The sequence below is a fragment of the Chiloscyllium plagiosum genome, chromosome 17 (genome assembly GCF_004010195.1).
Source record: "Chiloscyllium plagiosum isolate BGI_BamShark_2017 chromosome 17, ASM401019v2, whole genome shotgun sequence".
In the NCBI taxonomy this organism is placed as follows: domain Eukaryota; kingdom Metazoa; phylum Chordata; class Chondrichthyes; order Orectolobiformes; family Hemiscylliidae; genus Chiloscyllium; species Chiloscyllium plagiosum.
The window spans coordinates 13954662-13973338 of NC_057726.1; the positions used below are offsets into that span (position 1 = coordinate 13954662).

Here is an 18677-nt window from a genome sequence, read left to right on the forward strand (position 1 = left end):
AATTAGTCCGGTAGTAAATAATGAGGAGAACAGTTGTAAACTGCAGGAGGATACCAGCAAACTTGTCAACTGGGCCTGGCAACAGCAAATGAATTTAACCAGGACAAATGTGAGGTAATGCATGTGGGGACGGCTGACAAAGCAAAGGATTTCACCTTGAGGAACCCCAGAAAGTACTGAGATCAGAGGGACCTTGGTGTGCATATCCATAGATCCCTGAAAGCAGCAGGGCAGGTAGCTAAAGTGGTTGGAAAGATGACATAACTGCACAGGGGCTGGTTTCCAAGGTCACCAAGTCACCCTTTATTTACTAATGTACAATATACTGACTGTGCCAGCTAGCTTGGGGTCCATCCTTAAATGAAGAGATTGTAATCCCCTGGTTATATTGGTCAGCCAAGTCTTTCCTGATGAAGGGCTTATGCCCGAAACATTGACTCTCCTGCTCCTCAGATGCTGCCTGACCTGCTGTGCTTTTCTAGCACCACACTTTTTGACTCTGGTCTCCAGTATCTGCAGTCCTCACTTTCTCCTTTCATGATTGGCCCAGGTTAACAACCCCAATCAAGAACCTCATTGTCAATGAGGTCCACCTGGCTCTAATCACTACAGAAGGCAGATGGAATACTTGCCTTTATTAGTTGATGGATCAAAGGCCTCTTTCAATGATGTAAACATTTATGAATCCATGAGTACAAGGTGCCTAGGAGTAGTTACCTGGAAAAATGTCATCAACACTTCAAATTCCAGGACTTACAAAATAGGAAGCCACGGATAAAAAAAAAGGAAAGCTCTCTTGGTGTAAGTTCATTCAATAAAATAGATCTTTCTCTAAACACAATGTGTAGAATTACTACAACTTAAGTGGCATGTAGCATTTTATTTTAAAGCTAGTCTTCTAAAATGTTGTATAATGTAATCTAGATGAGAAGATCCCACTTTGGAGTTCAAATCCCTATACAGGCAGCAAACCTAGGGCAGAAATATATGATCTGATAGACTCAGAAGAAGTCTATGCCATGGCCATAACATGCTGCAAGTGGATTAACTTGGTGCAGAGTAGGACTTCAGCCCCTCAGTGGAAGAAAGCCCCATCCTCTGGAGCTATGGGACAATCAGATTGGCCAGTGGCACCAGTTTTGCCTCAGCAGCACCAGAGTTCAGTAGTGGGTGCTGCTAGAACTGCAACCAGTTCTCTTCAAGGGGGAGAGTATGGTGATCTTAGAATGAGTTGAGGATTGAATGTCCATGCATGCAGCAAGGGTGCAATAGGTCTTTAGGGGATGTCCCTGATGCATTTAGGGAATCCTCTTTAGACAGTACACCTCTATCATTCTGGGCATAAAAAAAGCCTGTCCACTTCTGCCTAACTTTTTTATTCATTCAAGAAATGAGGCATCGCTGGCAAGGCTAGCACTTATTAATTGCCCAGGGGGCAGTAAAGAGTCAAACACATTGCCGTGGGTCTGGAATCACTTGTAGGCCAGACCAGATAAAGATGACAGTTTACTTCCCATGAATGCCCTTAGTGAACCGAATGGGTATTCCCAACAATCGACAATGGATTCGCGGTCATCATTAGTTTCTCAATAGCAGATATTTAATGAGTTTGAATTCTGGGATTCAAACCCAGGTCTCCAGAACATTATCTGGGTCTCTGGATGAGCAGTCCAGCAATAATACCACTAGGTCATCGCCTCCCTCTGAGTTTGGGGTAACTTAGTAACAAGCTCAAATGACCCTTAATTTTTTACATTGGATTACATTGCCAGATTCAATGCCTGCCTGCCTGCTCTGCATTTTATAGGGGTGTGCTTGGGGGTTAGTGGGAATGTATTGGACAAGGCACCCATCTATTATACCTGACACCTGCACCGAAAATACACCTGGCAGAGACACATAATATCAAATCACTGGTTGCAGCAAAAATTTAACTTTTACAATTGGCTGGATTGTCTATGAAGGTGATGGTGATGAAATTGGGTGGAGAAAGGGGAAGCTGGATGGAGATGGCAGTGATATGAAGGGGGATGGGAAGGGAAGGAAAAGCCACCATGACTTTCCCTTGGGAATTAAAGAATAACTCCAGCTGTAATGAGCATATACAAATCAGGATTAGGCACAGCGATACTGTGTTCATTGTAAATAGTCCAGCTATTCTTTAGTCAGAAGTGCGTTCTGCAAATGCTGGAGATTAGAGTCAAGATTAGGGTGGTGCTGGAAAAGCACAGCAAGTCAGGCAGCATCTGAGGACCAGGAAAATCGACATTTCGGGCAAAAGGGCTGATGAAGGGCTTTTGCCCAAAATGTCAATTTTCCTGCTCCTCAGATGCAGCCTGACCTGCTGTGCTCTTCCAGCACCACTCTGCTGCCATTCTTTGTCGAGGTTCACACATGGAGAACAGGCATGTTCAAGTTTGCATTTTTTTTACTGCAGCAGTTGAAGTAATTCTTTTGAGAAAAAAAATCAAATGGCATGCAGTATAAGATTACTCTATTATACACTGAAAGTTGTATGCACAATCATAGATTCTCAGAAAATAAAAATTACTTTATTCTAGCCAACATGATAGATAATTTAATACATAAATCTTACCAGAATTCATTTGAGTAAAATCAAACATTAAAGATAAAAAAAATCTCAGGAGTAAAGCAGATAAAATCTACTTAAGCACCTATATGTCAGAACATGATCGCTTTTGGAACAAAAACACAACACATTAGTTTCTGCTACTCAAAAGAGATTGCTTTTTGCTGTAAAAAATAAAAAAAACAATTTACTGGTTTGTTGATTATAAATGGTCTTCCTAACTTGTAATAACAGTGAAGACCATTTCAAAGCAAAGCATCAGAGTTCTCATACCTCCCCAATTAATGAATGAGAATCAGCAAACATTTTCTCCGTTACCTGCTTTTTTGGAAGTGTTAGGAGAAACTTATCATTTTGAATATTGATTTAACAACACAAAGTGTAATATATGTACACAAAAGTAATTTTAAGGCAAAGAATAAAAGTATTTACACAGGAGCTTGGAAAGGATCGCAAAAACTGGAAAATGCTGTGAAGTTAATCTGTCCAGTCCCAGGATCTAATACAGTATTGCTTAATTATCACAACACTGAAGTAATTGTCTGAATTTTTTTTAATCCAATCTATTCCCTGAGCAGCCAATCTCACACATCTCATATCCTGAAGCTTCATTTAGGTTGGGGTAATTCCCCATTGAATAAAAGGTCCATATTTCCACTTTCACTTCAACCCATAAGACATGGGAACTGAAGTAGGCCATTTGGCTCATTGAGTCTGCTCTGCCATTCAATGAGATCATGGCTGATCCAATAATCCTCAAATCTACTTTCCTGCCTTAACCCCACCACTCTTTACTTCCTTACTGATTAAAAATCTGGTTATCTCAGCCTTGGATACACTTAACGAACCAGCCCTGACAGTACTTTGCAGTAAAGAATTCCACGATTCTTTACCTTCCCCTGTAACCCCAAATTATGTTTACATGAGGAGAGGCTTTTAAAGTTTTCAACTGATTGCTTTTGGCCCATGAACACCCTATGCAATACCATCTAATTCTGTTCTGTTTCCAACCCTAACCTGCCCACTACAATCTTCATGGGTACAAATGCCACTAGTCAAAAAAAGTACCAAGTGACGTTCATTGCAAAACTTTGACTTGAGCTATGGTGGTTCATAAAGCAGAGGAAAATAGATTTTAGATTTTTTCAGCCCTGCAAGGCATTTTTGAATACAGAGTTTAAAACAGAAAACAAGAAGTCATGAGATTTCAGTTAAATGACCAGCAACCTGCCTTAGGCGGTAAGTGCTAAGCTGTTTCCAACTATTAGAGACAGAGGAGTCAGAAGCAGGCTCATGTGGAGAGAAAAAGCCCTTAACAGCAGAGGTGCTGTAATAACAATCTTCATGCAAACAGAGCTTAACAGAAATCCTGAAATGATTAGAAGTCAGTGAGAGAAAAGCTTACAGAAACAGAAGGGTGTGGGGATATCAGAGAGGAAGATACCAAACAAGGCTTTTGAAGTCTCAAGTTTAGGGAACTCATGTTAAGCAAAAAAAAGTGAGCTGAGTTAGCAGTTTGCTTTAAGGGTCTTGGGAATAACTGAAGGAGATAACATCCACTGAAGGCACAGCATATTGGTGAAAGGAAATCAATAATGGCTGTACCAGCTGCGCAAACATTCTTAATGTGGAACAAAAGCAGAAATTGCTGGAGAAACTCAGCATCTGTGGAGAGAAAGCAAAGTCACAATCCCACAGATGCTGCCATACCTGGCGAGTTTCTCCAGCAATTTCTGTTTTTGTTTCAGATTTCCAGTATCCGCATTTCTTTGCTTTTATGTTTACTGCAAAGATGGGATTGACTCTTCACGGATGTCTGAGTGTCTGATGGAATAAAAGGGATGTATCTTTCTTTCTGATGTTTGTAATGAGATTGAGTCAATAATTTTTGTCCAACATACTATACTTTGCATTTTTCTTGTGTAATAAACTTTTATGTTCTTTTATTCGAAGTACATTGGCAGCCTCTTGTGAATATATTCAGAGACTAAGCTTCATGACAAGAAAAAAGGAAAATAAAACTTATGGACTATAAGTGAGATTTCACTCTGGGATCTGACTTGTGCAGTGGGATTTTATCACCAGAAATGTGAAAACATGCTGTGGAATTATCACATCTATAGTTTTAAGAATAAGAGTGTGCACAATAACTCAACACGGTTGAAAATTTGCAATTACTCAAAATAATTATCAATGTATGAGTCATGATGTTCCAGTGAAGTTACAAGAAGTTACAGTGAAGTTCCACTGTAATCAACAATGCCAACATGCCAGTTAACTGTATTTTTTTTTACAAGTGAAAGCTGAAAGTGTCTCCATCACTTTGTTGGTTAAAACATGCTATCTCACCTCAAATATTTGGATTTAATCTAATCAAGAATGTGTTGGTACATTTTTTTTGAAATGTCGTGATTTTCATCTTGTCCTACTAGAAAGAAGCTTCAAGAGATCAACCTAGTTCCTAACATGCTGAGCTTTACTGTAGGAAATCAGTACAAATTGGCACTCCCTGCAGAGACAACGATGACTACGGTGAGAGATTTAAAAATGCCACATGTGTGGTATTTGAAGTTGCAGCTGTGGTACAATATGTAGGCAGGGTATTTGGAGCTTTACACCTGTGAACAGTAAAGTGATTAACACTAACAGCAGGGAGTACAATGTGTGAAAAAAAAATTCCTTTCCATGGATGGAGAATCCCTCACCTCAATGAGCACAAATTCACTAAACGCTTGCTTAAAAACGTTAACAGCCAAGGATGGCTGGTAACTGAGTACTCCTAAACAATTAGCCCCTTCTGCAAAGGTTTCTAAAATACAAGGTTTTTTTAAAACTCCCTTTTCTTTGTTAATAATGACATACTTTATTACTTGGGCTGTGAGGGCGGACATCGTATTTTTGGATCACCTGAATTATTTAACGGCTTCAATCTGCATATTTTATAAAGGTTATAAAATCCTTCTAGATTCAGTTAATATCAATGACACTAACTGTAATTCAACTGGAATTACTGGTAAATACTCTTTACACAACTGAGCTATCACACAACGTTCTGTAACTTGTGGCTGACAACTCAATATTATGTACACAATGGAGTCTATTGGCAAATACAAATAAGCAAACTAGCTTTCGTCTGCCTTTTTCCCTCTCTCTCTGTGCTTTTTTAAAAATACCACTAGCAGACTTGATGTTTTCTGGCATGGTTGTTGCTACTTGGTAGTCTTAGGATTACATTGAGACCCAGCATTGAAAAGAATTTCTGACCCTAAAAAGATACTGATCACGACAAGTGATGTTAACTCCTGGAAAATTGCAGGCCTTTTGTGGGTCTTGTTAACACATCCTGAAAACACATCATGGTCATTGCTTCATCATGAAACTTATTAACAGTAGATAATGACGTTTACCAGAATTTGTGAATGATACGATTAGAAAACTCTTATAACCAAAATGCAAAGGTCACTAGAAGTTCAAAAGTTGGAATGAAAGCTTTTTGGAAATAATGACTTAAAATGCCAGCTTTTAAAAAATTCAGGACACTTTGTGTAAAATAAATGTCAGAAGTGGTAATTGAACCCTTGCCTCCAGAAAAGGACCCAAATTCAATCTCATAATTTTCATCATCCAGTCATCGAACAACAGGATGTCATGAAAAGCACACTCACTCCTGTAGGTTGGTCAGACCGCAGAATGACTTGTCAAAATGGATAACTTCCCATTTCTCTACATTATAATCTATTTACTACATCTTCATCTATTCACCTAACCTGCAACCCGTCAAAAAAAATTTTCTGTTGCCATCAATGTGGGACCTCAAAATTATTCTTTCCTGATTCATGCTGGGGATGAGTGTCACTGACTGAGCAAGCATGCACTGCCATAGCTTTCCTCTAGAACGTGGAGACTACCTGCCTTCTTGAACATTTGCAGTCCATTTCATGCCGATGGACCCACATTGCCATTCGGGAGAGAGTTACAGAATCCTGACCCAGGGAAATACATTTCAAATCAGAGCTTGGCAATTGCCAGGGAGTCCGTGATTTCAGATATCTGCTTTTCTGTGCTTCCACTGTTTCATTTGATATCCTTGTAATTATGAAGAACAACACAAGTAATTTGCTGGTGATTTACAGAAATACATAGACCCTTGGCAGAGAGACTCAGGACTAGGATCCATCATATTTTTTTTTCCCAGGTTGGTGTTGTTCGGTTTATTACCCATGCCTAGGACACAATAGCAGTTTAAAATTCTGAGGCATTATTTTGTTTAGAAACCTATGTAAAACCCGAACATGAAACAACTGCAGTTCTTTATGGTTATATTGACAAGGTCATTCAGGAGTTCGTGGTTAGACAACACCAATCTTGGTGTTCAGAATGTGTGGATAATAGAAAAACAGTTCTGCAATCTTAAGGTGCTGTGAAAAATTGCAAAGATTGTACATGGAAAGGAATATGGTGTATTTGCAGCTAAGAGGGAACAAGAGAGCACAATTCAATAGGGTATTGATGACAGTAGCAGTGCATATTAAACAGAAAGAACAATTAAATGACCGGGAATGGAGGAGAGAATGTGTTATAAATGTAACGAATAATTGATGATCAAATGATAAAACTTATATTTGTTTCCTATTCAGCTGCCCAATATCAATGTTGAGAAAGCATCCTCTGATATGGGACATAGTTTGAACTTCTAAAAAAGGCCTGGGCTTCATAGAGAGATGAGTTGTCTGAATCAAAAGAAAGGCTTCAGCGAGAAAGTGAAAATTTGGCTTTCTTAGAGGCAATGGAGATAAAAATAAATCAGTAATTTCAAAATGTTGTTAGACTGTAATCTAAATTGGGTAACACCACAATATTTTTTTTTAAATGGACAAAAGGCACTATCTAACCACTAATTCAAATTAATCAGGTAACAACTGACTCTTCAACTTTAAGTAAATAGGGCCAACATGTAATCAATTGTGGCCACATTCGCAATCAATTCAGACAGATTAATAAGCAGCAGTGCCCTACAGAAATGGGACACACTGATTCGCCACCATAGTTGTGTCGGTTTTCAAGGAAATACACCCAACCAAAGGAGGGCCCGAGGTGTGGAGGAAATCTGCAGAATGCACAGTGTTTTAAGCATGACCAGTCTGGCTTTACTTCGCTTCATCACGCTGCAACACCAGTAATAGAATGTCATAATGAGTTCTGATGATTATTTGTTGACTGCCTTGCTGCTTCATAAATCCTCACCAAGTCTTATTGTGAAATACTGTATTTTCTTTATGATTTTTAGGTACAGTGGTTTAATGTTTTTTATTACAACTGAACCATAGGTTTAATGCTTATTATTACAACTGAACCTCGGAGAAAGTCCTGAGAGTTGCATCCTTAATGTAATAGAAAATGGTTTCATTAGCATATTATGTGGGTTTACAGTCTGTACACAAAGGACAGATAAATCCACATAAAGACCTGTTTCTGTGTAATGTGATATCCAGGCTTGGAACAAGATCTCTCTCTTTATTACAAGGTTTAAGACCAATGAATAAGTTTGTATTTTTTTTGACTAAGCCCTCATACTTCTTTTAGGACAGAAACAGCCCATAGCTTATTCTGCATCACTGTTTGCTTTGCCCATGTTTCTTCAGCTACCATTTAAAATGGTACACATAATGCAACACTGTGTATGTTTGGGAACACAGGCAGCAAAACATGAGAACGGTACCTTCTTCAAAATGTCACCTTGTACTGTAATTCAACCTAATGGTGGAACTGAACAGAATTCCGAATAGATGTAAACTTTATTAAATCATGAGGGGGATAAATAGACAAGGTCTTTTCCCTGGGGTGTGAGAGTCCAGAATTAGAGGGTATAGGTTTCAGGTGAGAGGGGAAAAATATAAAAGGGACCTAAGGGGCAACTTTTTCACACCAAGGGTGGTGCGTATATGGAATGAGGAAGTGGTGGAGGCTGGTACAATTGCAGCATCTGGATGTGTATATAAATAGGAAGAGTTTAGAGACATGTGGGCCAAGTGTGGCAAATAGAACTAGAGTAGGTTAGGATATCTGGTTGGCATGGACGAGTTGGACCAAAGGGTCTGTTTCTGTGCTGTACATCTCTGACTCTATGACATGAAGAACTACTTTGCGAAAATGAGGCTTCAAGTTTAACACAGATTGGAAGGCTGACAATAGAAAAAGCTGCCAGAATAGGATGACCTTATAAAAACACCAAATAAAACCTAAGTAATTAGATTGACAGACTCCACGGTGTATCTACACAGAAAATAGTAAAGTTAATTGTAATATTTAAGTGTTACTTCCAGTGTATTTGTTATAATGATGTGCTTCAGAGCATTGAGTTTTCTCTGAGATTCCCAGCAACATCATGTAAATGACCACATGTGTTTGACAATGCAAGAAACTTTTTGGGATAGTGAGGATGAGAGGAAAATCTGAAATGAAACTGTCCTTCAGGTGTAACACTACAGTAAGAGTTGCTTGATTGAGTAGAGTCTGCATGGCTTGAGATAATCAGAACAACTATGGTGGATTGTATATTGGGTAAGGATGTGCTGTTTGGATCATGAGCCTGATTGATGTGTTAATGTAAACATTTGACAGATAGATACCACAGACAGGATACAACAGATGAAAGCAAATTACTGCGGATGCTGGAATCTGAAACCAAAAGAGAATGCTGGAAAATCTCAGCAGGTCTGGCAGCATCTGTAAGGAGAGAAAAGAGCTGACGTTTCAGAGCAGTGAGCTTTGACAAAGGGTTAGTTAGACTCGAAAAGTCAGCTCTTTTCTCTCCTTACAGATGCTGTCAGACCTGCTGAGATTTTCCAGCATTTTCTCTTTTGGTTACAGGATACAACAGCACAGCTAGAATGCCTGGCTAAAGGGGATAAAAGGAATGAACTTGGAGAAGTTTGTTGTACAGGTTTCAAGAAGACATTAGGAGAGAAACTGAGTCACAAGCCATTTGTAGCCATTAAAGTTAATGGGGAGTGACAGCTTGCTGAACTAAAATACCAATTGCTTGATTTGTTAAGCACAACTTTTGTTACTTATTAAGTTGGCTTGATATCAGGTACTCCAATCACTGTGAGAAACAAGCTTATTAGAGTGCTAAGTGAGTTCTTAAATATACCTACAACACACTTTCTGCCAGATTCTTGGTATATGATGCATGGGAGAGGGCTTATGCTGCTGTGGTATTGACCCTACCTCTAGAATAGAAGATTCAAATTTAAGTCCCACATGCCGAAAGATATGTCATAACATCTCTGAATAGGTTGATTAAACAGGTTGACAGCTCTGGGCTCCTCAGGAACATAATAATGAATGTGTCTCTTATGTCTTATTAAACAGAGAGGCCGAGGGGTTCAGGTACATAGTTCTTTGACAGTTACATCACAGGGAGACAGGGAAGGCGTTTAGCATGCTTGTCTTCACTGCTCAGTCCATTGAGTTCAGGAGTGAGGATGTTATGTTGAGGTTGTACAGAACATTGGTGAGGCCACTTTTGGAATACTGTGTGCAGTTCTGGTTACCATGCTACAGGAAGTATATTATTAAATTGGAAAGGGTGCAGAAAAGATTTACCAGAATGTTACCAGGAGTGGAGGGTTTGTGTTAGAAGGATAGGCTGGAATAGGTTAGAAATGTTTTCACTGCAGTGTAGGAGATTGCAGGGTGAGCTTATATAGGCTTATAAATAGGGCGGTATGGTGGCTCAGTGGTTAGCACTGCTGCCTCACAGCACCAGGGACCCGGGTTCGATTCCTACCTCAGTCGACTGTCTGTGTGGAGTTTGCACATTCTCTCTGTGTCTGTGTGAGGTTCCTCCCACAATTCAAAGATATGCAGATCAGGTGAATTAGCCATGCTAAATAGCCTGTAGTAGTAGGTGCATTAGTCAGGGGTAATATAGGATAGGTGAATGGTCTCGGCGAGTTACTTTTCAGAGAGTTGGTGTGGGCTTGTTAGGGCATATTTTTAAGGTGACAGGAGAAAGATTTAAAAGGTACCTGAAGGGGCAACGTTTTCACACAGAGAGTGTTTTGTTGAGGAAATGGTAGATGCAGGTACAATTACAATATTTAAAAGACATTTGGATAGATACATGAAAAAGAAAGGTTTCAAGGGATATATGCCAAATGCAGGCATGGGATTAGTGTAGTTTAGGAAACTTGGTCGGCATAGACAAGTTGGACTGGAGGGTCTGTTTCCGTGCTGCATGATTCTACATTCTGGATTAGAGTGGTGCTGGAAAAGCACAGCAGCTCAGACAGCATCTGATGAGCAGGAAAATCGATGTTCCGGGCAAAAGCCCTTCATCAGGAATACAGGCAGGGTGCCTGCAGGGTGGAGAGATAAATGAGAGGAGGAAGATAGGCAGGTAGGGTAAGTCATGGGGACAGTGCTGAGCTGGAAGTTTGGAACTGGGGTGAGGTGGGAGAAGGGGAAAGAGGAAACTGGTTAAGTCCACATTGATGCCCTGGGGTTGAAGTGTTCTGGGGCTGCATCTGCAGTCATTGTTTTTACTTCTATGACTCTGCATGAGGATCTGATACTCAACATGTCTCTCAATGCAAGAGGTTAGACACTAGAGGCTACATGGAGATATGGTGTTAATGGCATTGAGTAAAAAATGGTGGAAAGACATTCAGACCATCTGAATGGAAATTTGTATGGATAGGATGGGGAGTGGGATGATTGGCAGCACCAAGAGAGACAAAAGAAAATTAACTTGCTAAACAACTATCAATGCAAAGTACATCAGAAAGTTATAACAAAACTTAGATTGGAATTTGGAAATTGTAGAATAGTAGCATCCTTACTATTACCCTATCCCAGCCAACAATATGTTCTTAGTGGGCAGAATGTGGAAAGAACTGATCAAAACTCTCATAAACACTTCCACGAAGACAGCAATCTCTTTCACAAAGAGAACTTCAGTACATCCATTAAGAATTTTATACAAAAGGACAAAATCTGTAAATAAAATAGATGAGTTTGTTCTCATTGTGGATCTCTGTATCGTCATATACAGTTGTAAACAATATGACCAGTATATGCTTTCTATAAATATATTGTGTAATCTGTGTCCATATTCAGACTCAAATACCTTTGCATTAAAAGATGGAATGATGGGCTCTTTAACACATGCATTTGAACACCTTTGTCTATTTATCCTATCCATGCCCCTCAAAGTGTTTTCCCTGGGTCGGGGAGTCCAGAACTAGAGGCCATAGATTTAGAGTGAGAGGGGAAGGATATAAAAGAGACCTAAGGGGCAACTTTGTCACACAGAGGGTGATACATGTATGGATTGACCTGCCAGAGGAAGTGGTGGAGGCTGCTACAATTACACCATTTAAAAGGCATTTGGATGGGTATATGAATAGGAAGGGTTTGGAGGGATATGGGCCGGGTGTTGGCAGGTAGGTACCATTGGGTTGGGATATCTGGTCAACATGGATGGGTTGGACCGAAGGGTCTGTTTCCCTGCTGTACATCTCTATGACCTCAATGGTGCAGCAGATAAATATATCATGTGACACGTTACTATTGTAGACAAGTCAAGAACATCTTGTGTTTGCTTTTTCACTATCATCACTAATCTTTAGGGTAACACCAGGTAACTCAGAAAAATTGGAAACGACTTGTCACAATTCCTAATCCCTGTGCAGTGACCTTGAAAGAACAAGCTACGTGCAATAGTTGATTCTCAATAAGATTGGATTCTACTGTGATGCCCAAACAGTTGAACAACCAAGCAACACTGACTTATTCAGATTCAAATTTGAATCTGGTTGATCAAGTATAGTGACAATACTATTGACTCTGCCATACAGTGAACCTTTTATGTCTAGAAGATGGGACAAAGCTCAGTGAAAGGATTAAGGCTTTTTAAATTGAAATTCTAGTTCATTTTAATACAATTTCAAAAACATATGTGGGAAATATTTAGAAATGGAACTACAAGTACCTTTGTGTGGAAATACCTTGCAGTAAGCAAATTTTCGTTAAATTTTATAAAAAACAAGCATATCTCTATGTGTAAGGGATTTTTAAAAATGATACACAGGGTCAACTTCGCACTAAATTTCATTTATTCTTTCTCCACTTTATTTTTTATTTGATTCAATTTTTCTTTCCTAAAGGAATGAAATAATAGCCCATCAATAACGCTAAGAATTTGTTTTTAAGCAAATGACTGATCGATTCGTATGCCTAGTTGTGCGTGCATTTTGATTTCAGTCAATTTTTGCTCAAGTTTGCTGAGACAGGTTTTAATGGAGAAATGCAAACTGATTTATGAGCTGCAGTAATAAAAGAAGTATTTCTTTACCCAGCTCTTTAATATGCAAATATGCAAAGCTTACAGGAGTTGACAGAATGCCATTAATAAAAGCAATGTCCTGAGCATGTTGGACTCTACCTCCTCAGAAAATACATGATGATGATTTTACTGTGTGTAATTTTCAAAGTTGGAACTGGATGCACGTACATGCATCTGAAATGCTGTAATATACACTCATTACTCAAAAGGGTTTAACCAATTTAACATCTCCCCAAAGTGAATATAAAATATGCTCCATGCATGCATTTTGCATGTACAATCTACTGAGGGAGCACACAGTGACATGGTATGAATTTTATCCAACATTTTGAAATATAAAAGGACATCCAGAAAGCATCTTAAGATAAATGTGGAAAGAACTGAAAAAGAAAGTTACCTGGTTATTTGTGAAACATACATCATAAAAAATAAACAAATTCACACACCTTATGTCTCACTATTCACAAATATTGTAATTAACTAGATAATTTTGTTTATACGTTCATATTTATATTTACACATAAAAAGACTTGCATATTTTCATGGCCCTCCATATATCATATATCTATCTTCAAACCTTATTAAGCAGGACAAATAATCTTATAAAAAAAAGATAGTCAGACCTTGATCTGCAGTGTAAAATTTATAATCTATTACACCTGACCTCTGAGTGACCTCCATTATTTAGGGACTACTATGCGAATTTGCCTATTTAGAGCAGTAGCCTTAATGGTCCGATTAGCTACGAAACATCACAGTTGTAGTCTGGATCCAAGAATTCCCAAAAATAATACCATAGGATGTACAGGAGGTGCACGTGTGCATCAAATAACTAGGGAGTGATTTCATGGCTGTAATCTATCAATTCAGACAATGGTCAATTCAAACTTCTTGATTAGATATAACATGCATTCAAATATTTTCAAACAAAAAGAAATGCTCATCAGATACAACAAAACCTCTGAAACCATCCTTTGTATACTTCTAATGCTGAGTTCAGAATATTTAAGCATCTTTCATGACTTCAGGCCTGCACTTGGATAGCAGAGGTTATGCAGTAAATCTCGCAAGAATTTACTGGATGCACTATTTGATTTCAGATGCAAAGGAACAAAAAGTCAAAGGAACAATTTTGCCTTTCAGCAATTACCCAATTGCAGGTGGCATTACAAATGCTGGGTGATAAATCAAGGCTAGACAATTAAGAATTTAGGTAAGAATCTATAAATTGCACTGTTTATGCAATAAAATACATATGCAATGCTGTACTTAGCATCTTGGTTGAGAAAGAGATTGTGCTAAGCACATTAAGAAATGGATGCAAAGAACTTTTAATTTTCAGCATAGACTCAGTGGCTGATAGATACACTTCAGCATCACAAACCTGTGTGGCAGGTGCACTTGAGGGATTGAACACATTTCTGAGTTGACAGAGCTTCACAGTTTTACAATATTAGAAGAGTATTTCTGAAATTGGCATGTTTCTAATGGTAGATCAAACCAAAGTCCCATTGATCTATTTGCATGAATTTAAAGATCCTGTGGTATTCAACAAAAAGCAAGGTCCTTTCTCAGTAAGCAAAATATATCCCTCAGCCTACATCTGCAAAATCATCTCACTGTCTCTATAGCTGCCTCCAATGGTTGTCTAAATAATAACTGTGCACTTTCACAGTTCAGACACATTGTTTGGCTCAACCAGTCAATGCTGATGTTTATTCTCCTCTCAGACATCCTTCCACCTTTCTTTATCTAAATTTGCCAACTCACACATCTGGACCCTTCTCTCTCATATGTTCACCTAGACTTAGGTTAACTCTTCACTTCAACCACTGCCTCTTGTTGCAAATTTCATGTTCTCACCATTCTTTCGGTTAAAGAGGTTTGCTCTAAGTTTTATATTTGATTCATAGATAACCCTCTCATTCTACGCTTTCCCACAAGTGAAAATATGCACCAAGTCCACTTTAGCAAAAAACCTCAATATTAGGCCACGCTTTAGCCTTCTGTTTTCAGAAACACAGCCAATGCATCCTCTCCTAAACAGTATTCCTGCAATTCTCATATTATCCTTGTAAATTTTTTTATACCCACTGCAGTGTGTCAGTAAGTATTTAATAATATACAGAAATATCTGTGAACCTCAGAAAACACAATGGAACATCCCAAAACTGATAATGCTATGGGTTATTTTTTTCACAGAAAAGAATAAATGGTTCAGGAGTCACTTAACTTCCATTGCATTGTCAGGGGCTGGCCAGTAAGGCTGGAGAATTTACATCGAGCATGTACAAAAGAACAGAAGTAGACCCTTCAGCCCCTCGATCCTGTTAAGCATTCCAGCATTGTATAGTGTAAAATGTGAATGCTTCAGAAAAAGCCATGTCTATGAAGCACACTTAGATAAGTGTGGGTGTGCATGTGCATGGAAAAGGGATTGTTAATTTCGGTTAAGTTTAGTGAAATTTAGCCACCATGGTATTCAGCTACTTTATGGAGAGCTTTTGTTTGCCATATTCCCCCTCCCATATAAAAATAAAACTGAAAATAAAAACTAGAAATCTTAAGAGGTAGACTATGGCTAATATCCATTAGTCCCATCCTTTGGTTGTTATTTCTCGAGCGACAACACCCCAGCTCCAACTTCCCCTAAAATGCAATAAAATTCTTGTACTGAGGTAAATATCCTTTTGTTTTGCATTTTGAAAAAAAAAGTCTCATTCATGATTTCATAACACTTTCATAAGACAGTGTCTCTCATAGGAAAAAAAGTCATTTCTTCAAGACTTTAAAGACTTCAGATTTTGGGATGGCTGGATACAAGTTCCCCAACATTATTCACAAGCCCATGACAGTGCCATGGAAGAGAAGAATCTGACTCTTTAACCCTTTATTCTTTCCTATAAAAGAACAACTCATAACACTAACCATTCTTTTTTAGTTTGAGCAAGATATTTTAACATTACACTTCAACTATCTCCCTCCTAAAATTATGGGAGATAAACTGTACCTCTTCCAGGCAGGGGCCTTCAGCACCCAGAGATAATACTGTAACTCTGGCATCTTGCCATTGGTTTTGCATGTAGCTATGCATTAGTAAATTGCTATCAGTCAATGTTTGCCCTCGAGTGTGCCTTTAAAATACACCTTCTTACACTCTGCTTGGAGGGGCAGGGGAGAAAGGAAATGCTCCGAGGTTCTTGTTTTATGTTTCCACTGATCTTTCATCATACTGCAGCAGTGCTCTGAAGGCTGAATGCGAATGAGTTTCGGTGCATTCCTTTAGGACGTGTCTGCATATTGACCTTCAGCTTACCCTGTTTCCCTTTGAGCCCTCTATGCATGATCCATTGGTTTCTCAGGCCATTCTACCTTCACCCCATTGATGGATTTCACTGCTACTTAAATTTCAAAGTGTTGATGCATTTCAGCACTGTCCAGGACTGCAACTCACTTATAGATCGTACAAGGTCACAGTCGAAAAGCTATAGCTTTATCAGGATGTATTACTTTACTTTTTCTATCCATCACAAAGACGATGATTCTATTTTAGTGATATCCATTGAACTCAGATCAAGTCCGATGGCTGTTATCATTGGAAACTCAAGAGCTGTCAGCTTGGAATCAGCAGACATGACAAACAACCTGTTAGAAGCTGACTTCGCACTGACTCTCCAAAGGGAAAGAAAAATGAAAAAGGAGATGAATATTCCCATTTGTGAGGACACAGTGTCTGACTGCTGATTACACGTGGCGATGTTTTTTTTGTTTTATTTCGTGGTAATCAAAAGTATCCCTTTAGAGAAAAGAGTGACCTGTGACAATGAACAGAATAAATCTCAGACTGATTGCCCCCTCACTGTTCACAGCTTCAACCCAAAATTCATAGCTTTGCCCTTAAATCTATTTCAAGTTGAATTCTACCAGCAAAAAAAGTAGTGCATGGAACAATGGGCTCACAATTATCTAATTATCACAGAGAGAATTAAGTAAATCTGGCCTGTAGGGATAATTCTGACATCATCTGCTTCAGCCATTAACCTTTACTTCTCTGCCTTCCATCCTTTGATACTGAATAGATGGCCTTAAAAATATGCAGTGGCAGTTCTCTGTATAATGAAGTCTATACAGTCTTTACACAGCTGATAAATGTAGCCCCAATACAGAAAACGTCAAGGCTTTCATTAAGAAAACCTTTCCAAGTTCATTGTATTGAACCAGGGTTCCTGCCATTAGACTGAGGTACAATACATTAAAAAAAACCTCACTCACTAAACAGCTCTACTGGCAGATGCTGTTCTTAGTGCTAAATCATAAATGTTTGATAAGGAAAAGGCTAAATCCAGACAAATAACTGCTCAATCCCTTTTCTGTATCAGGCAGATGCGGTCACACAAGAAATCAATGTTCTATACTGCATAAACTGCCCAGTCTGGGCTCTTTGAGTCGGAAAGGCTATAAATAAGATCACACAAGGAGCTCATAGCAAGATCTGAATGATATGCAGATGAACAATTTTCACACTTCGGAAAAATAATGCAGCCTGGGTTGGAATGGCAGCATGGCTGAACAAGAAATGATTCTTGATCCTATCTCTTTACTCAAATACTAATTACGATAGCGCTGTTTCAGAAATTAACCCTTAGTTCACTGATTTTCAGATTTCCACTGGGGCCTCGAATGGATTTTCAGGTGTTCAGCATGTTGAGGTTTATGAAGAATTCACCTTGCCATTGAATTTGACAATAAAATACGCCTGGCTGGGAATTTTGTACCAAGTATGAAAGAAAATTAAGAGGACAATGTTGCCATAGATAAGCCTGGGGAGGGGAAATATGTGTGGGCTACAGTCAATCTCAGAAGTGGAATTGTTTGTATTTATCACACAGCTGCACATAACATATTCTACTTGCAACATTGAGTCAGTGGAAGGAATCAAAATTGTACTGAGTACTTTTGCATGTCTTGCAATTCAAGGAAAGGCTTTGTGTGAAATCAAATGTGAAACTATGATCCTTTCTCCTCTTTCTGTTGCACAAGTTTTGCAAAAATAAATTACTGCAGCTGGATTTCTATATTTGAATAAAATTAACAGTGTTTCACATCAAGCTTTGATTGCAGAAATCACTCTAATTGAACGATAGATTCAAGTCATACAATATCTGTTCTTAAATAAATGTAAAGCTGCATACTATAAAATAGAATAGCCTTTCATTCCCATATCCTTCCTTTGCTTGAAGGTCAACATAATTACAACTTGAAATACTGCTAACAGATCATTTTATTTCTTTAAGTAATTTGTTTGGTTGTATTGATTTTTTAAAAAAAAATCACATCTTTTAATCTGAATTTTGCATACAAATTTATTTATGGCAATACTATAACACACTCAATACTACTGAATTCCTAATGCATTTACACATTCCTAGCACACTACTTTGACGTGATCATCAGTTCGCCATATTTTTTAAATTTATCTTAGGGCATATAGATTTTTGTTGCATATTCAGCTGAAATATAAATGGGAAAACACACCATTTTGAGAACAAGGAAACAATAAAAATATTATTTGTGTTTTCGAGATCCTAATCACAAACTGAACCAACATGTACAAAAATAAAAGACCAATTTTAGAAGATCAATGCTTTTTGTAGTGACATGAAAAGTCTCTTGTAACTTGTCTGGCTTTTCTGAACTAACACACAACATTATTAAGTACAACCTATGTCTTCCACA

General features: G+C 38.4%; 1 protein-coding gene across 8 annotated transcripts in view; it reads right to left on the reverse strand.

Moving 5' to 3' along the window:
* wwox (WW domain containing oxidoreductase) overlaps positions 1 to 18677 on the reverse strand; it is a 946567-nt gene that overhangs the window by 416668 nt on the left and 511222 nt on the right. The window lies entirely within an intron of this gene.